The sequence below is a fragment of the Amborella trichopoda genome, chromosome 5 (genome assembly GCF_054954075.1).
Source record: "Amborella trichopoda isolate Santa Cruz 75 chromosome 5, AtrichopodaSantaCruz75HAP2 v2.0, whole genome shotgun sequence".
Classification (NCBI taxonomy): domain Eukaryota; kingdom Viridiplantae; phylum Streptophyta; class Magnoliopsida; order Amborellales; family Amborellaceae; genus Amborella; species Amborella trichopoda.
The window spans coordinates 12,223,758-12,228,464 of NC_142340.1; the positions used below are offsets into that span (position 1 = coordinate 12,223,758).

Below are 4,707 nucleotides of genomic sequence, written 5' to 3' on the forward strand. Positions count from 1 at the left end.
AGAAGAAGAGAGATATAGAGATTTAGGGAGAGAGATATCCTATTTATAAATTTTTTAATGCTTAGAGTTTGTCATCTTTAGTGAGATCAAATCTAGACTATTGATCTAAGAAAACTTGTGGGGTAAGAGATGTGAGCCATCAATTCCTTAGATACACCATCAAGATTAAAAAAAAAGTACTAGAACTTTATCATCCAATTCCTAAATCTATTCCCATCAATTATTTAAATAAAGAAAAATATAGTCATACCATCGTTTTTTATGGATATTTATAGCTTTGTACCATAATATAGAAAGCCAACTAGGCAAAGTGGCATGAACCTAATACGGTAAGCCAACTTTCCATGGGTGGGGTGAGCCACCCTAGGTTGCCCCTCATGGACCCCACCCAATTCTATCATGTGCTTCAATTTAAATGACCCAACCCCTTGTGGTGGGTCCCTCATAATTTAGTAATATTTAAATTAATTTTTAGAATTTAAAATAGAACTTATTTCTTTTAGATTATTTAAAATATTGAAAATTGATTTTTTCTTATATTATAAATCTAAATGATAAAAATAAAATATAAAGAGAATCATAAAAATTCAAATAATCATTTTAAAAATCATATATTATAAAATTAATTAAAACTAATTAAGTTTGATGGGAATTAGATTTGTATAGGTCTAAGAATTATGAATATACTAGCGCACTTCACCTGTAGCTATGGACTACGATCCACACTAGCTTTCTCAAATTGACCCAACGGTTCCCATGATCCATAATCTACTGCAGGGGTTTATGATTGTATCACCAAAATCAACCAAAAAGCTAGGGGACGAAATCATAGTTCATAGACTACAGGTTCTCGTTTAGAGACAAATCCATGATCCCCCAAACCATGATGTAACTATGGCTCTATGATACATAAAGGTAATCTCTCACACATGTACGTGCTTCACTTTCATTGGTGGATTGCTATCTTAATACAGCTATACATGTACATGCCGTGTGATGGTTCAGGGATGATGCTTTGGCCCAATCTCTAAAGGTCAACCATCATACACAAGGGCCACACAGTCTTTCGACTCCCTCATCTGAGCAACTCCGACCTCATCAAGGAATAACCCACTGAAACCTTATCAGTTTAACTCTATACCTAAGTACCTTAGGCTTTCCAATTTGATTGGCCTAGCACGTCGAGTCAAGACCGAGTATCGATAAATATCATTTGTCTAGTATTTTGTACAAACAGACCACACTTCCACTGAGTTTATGTTTCACTATATGAAATGTTTATACAAGCTCTCATAAAGCCTTTACCGACCACATAAGCCCAACATCTTTTACACATAAACTAAAAAGGATGAGGTGGAGAAAAGAGAGTGGACCTTGTGGGTGAAGAGAGATAAGGTATTGTATGTACAAGACGATGGATGGGAGAGACATTATATGAAGCTGTGTTCGCAAACTCGACCGGTCCAACTCGGAATTGGCTAGTCCAATTTTAAAAATACCCCTGGCCACAAATCAATTTTTTCAGTAATCTTCAACTTCATTTGAATGCACCTTGTGTAATCATGCTTTAAATATATTATTAGTATTTCTTGACCAATAATTGGACCAGCCGGGACCTGCACGGCTAAGCCGTCTGAACCGGCCCATTTACCGGGATTCAATTTTTGCGAACATTGATATGAAGCCGATCAGAGAGGTGCCCCTTTCAAAAGACTTGTAAGAAGACCCGTAGCAAAAAGTTCACATCTGATTACTACCAATACAAATCGACGGAACTCAGAGAGAGATAGAGAGAGAGATAATGGAATCCATATCAAACAAGACACCGATACAAATCGACAGAGCTGAGAGAGAGTGAGAGGGCAGCCTCCTGCAAGCCAAATCAGTGCGGACCACCCCGACAAAAGGAAGTGCAGGTGCAATCAAAGAATCCGGTGCATTCTCCATGTGCTTGGGGATAAAGAGTCTGACAATCCTTTCTACAATATGAACCGATGCAAACGATGAATCGATTTGATATGGACGTTGAACAATTCTCATCAACCTCATCTCCCTCTATCATCACTGCTACATTTCCTGCATTTATCAAATGCCTAAGAAAATTACAGACATAGTTGAAACAAAAATATATTGCAGGTATGATTAGGGCTGCCAATAGGCTGGGCTCAGTCTCTTTAGACTCAGCCAGTGCCGAGCTTGCCTGACTACACTTAGCCCAAGCTTGGCTCAAATTGTTTTTCAATGCTGCCTCTTGGTTCGGTTCGATATATATCACTCAAATGTGGATATGATTAGGCCATGGTGGACCAGGCTCGGGCTGTGCCTTTTACTATAGTAGTTAGAATCACTGTTTTCATTGGAAATTGGTTTGGTACCTCTCTATCTGTCATCTACTGTAAGTTGCTCTAGTACCTTTCTATCTCTTGATCTACACTTCTAAGAGAAAGAAGCCGAAATCAAGAACATTCGCATGAATTTGGATTTTGGAGAAACTTTATTTTTTTGTTTTTGGTGATTTCTGCCCATTTGGCTATTTTCTCATAAGCTGATACAGGAATTGCATAAAATGAAAGGCAAGGGTAAAAATATGAAACTAGTTTCATGAAAACTAGTGCAAAAATTTATGCCAAAAGTTTCTTGAATTTCATCGTAGTGCTGGACCAATCTTTAAGTGATATGTAAATAAGGGGGGGAATGGGCTGGGCGGGTCGGTCGGCCAGGCCCTAAAAATTTAGGGCTTGGGCCACAAAATGTGGCCCTAGGGACAGGCCTTGGCCAGGACCAAAATAGGGTCTGTGTATGTAGATCTTCTCTATAATTGAAATTTATACATATAATACATAGGTAAGAAAATTTATCGAAACTCATCTAAAATTTCGACTATCTAACATTTCACCTATTTATAACAAAACACCTAAAAAATCAACTACTTTAACTTATGACCATGTGAGCTTGTTGGAATTTAATAAAAATAGGTGAAATATTAACTAGTTCATATTCCCATGATATTGTGATGCTTTGGTTGGCTTGGCCCCGCTCAGGCCAAGACAACATAACAAATGGAAAACAAAGTATCTCTCTCTAAAGAGTGTAAAAAGTGCAAAGGAGAGTCTCTCTATCTCGATGTTTAGAAAAAGAGCCAGTAAGCGTATATTGTACACTCACTCTTTTAGGCAAAAGAGCTACTAAGGAGAATTTTTCCGATCTAAAATTTTAGAATCCACCTAAAAATAACTAGATGATTATACTAAAATGATAATAATCAGATTTAAGTTCCCAAGTTTAGATCTGACCTTCTAAAAATTATCGATCTCTATGCAATATTAGGACATTATATTTTCTGGCACATACAAAATGCATTTGATATTTCTTTTTTTTTTTTCTTTTTTTTTCTTTTTTTTTTTTTTTAAAATCTATAGCCAACCATTACAAATGTTGTGTCCCCAACATTTATTGATAAAAAAATAGGGCAAGATTTCTATGCTTCCCCTACAACATAGAAGTTCTATCCTCCCCCTTATCCAACCGTCCATTCTGAATGAAGGGCTAAGATTGTCCCAATCACAATGTCACTTCTCTACACTATTTTATTTTTAAGTATTTTCTATAAATTATTTTGACACCAAATTTTGGATGTCCATTCCTCTATTAAGCTTGCACTAGACAAAAATATAAAAAAAATATTTTCAATAAAATAAAATGACCAAAATACTACTGAAATTTTTAAGGGGTATTTTGGTCATTATATTTTATCAAAAATTATTTTTAATATTTTTTCTAGGTGCTCCCCAATGAGAAGATAGGACATACCAAATTTTATATTTATATAATTTGTATAAAAAAAATAAAAATAAAATATTGAGACGTCGGATCTAAGTTCAAATGGTGAGTGACACTCTTGATCAAAATTGGACGGCTGGATGATAGGGGGAGGATAAAACTTCCATGCTATGGGGGAAGCATAAAAGCCTTTCCCAAAAAAATATTACTGCATTGAGTTTTACCCGAGGGACTGAATGTTGAAAATGCTCCCCATTGAATCTTTTGACAAAAGAAAAAAGAGAAGTCTATCTCTACAACGTAGGGCCGAGAGCAAAGTATAAAAAGGAAGAACAATGATACTTACCGATGCTAATAAGGAGCATGATGAAAACAAAAGGACATGGCTTCATTTTGATTCAAACTCAAATTCAACTGCTAAATGTCAAAGACTGAGAAAACAAGGGGTGACACTGTTGAATGCAAAATTTTGAGGTAGGCATCATTGGAGGTAGAGGGCAGCTTTGTGGTAAGTCAGGGGTTTTTCAACCATTTCCTTTGGGTAAGTTTTTCATGCAAATAATGCACTTCACCAAGTAAGCGTGAATCTCAATTTGGTTTGAATGAGTATAATTTGGAATTTTTTAGGGGAATATATCGTTAAAATGGTCAAATCATTTAAAATTTTATCATTGAGGTAATCAAACAAATCAGCTTATCAACATGGTGCTGGATTTGAAAAGATCATTTCACCTAAATACCGCTTTAGGTATTTGTTGAAAATGTCCAAGGAAGATGCCTTTATTTTGAGTTTGTAATCTTGAACAAATAAAAGTATTTTAGTATTGGGATTGTATGATATGTATCATTTATCTTCTATATAAGGAGGTCAGAATTACTCCTGGATCCAGTTAATTTTCCCTTGTCAAGATAAGTAAAACACACTTC

The 4,707-nt window shown here is 35.5% G+C and overlaps 1 long non-coding RNA gene across 1 annotated transcript; it reads right to left on the reverse strand.

Annotated features, from left to right (window-relative positions):
• Window positions 1-1,244: 1,244 nt before the first annotated feature.
• Window positions 1,245-4,280, reverse strand: LOC148781960 (uncharacterized). Its single transcript, XR_016056684.1, has 2 exons — window positions 4,127-4,280; window positions 1,245-2,076 (listed from the first exon to the last, which is right to left on the reverse strand). It is a non-coding gene; the product is annotated as an uncharacterized LOC148781960 (long non-coding RNA).
• Between the last annotated feature and the right edge of the window lie 427 nt (window positions 4,281-4,707).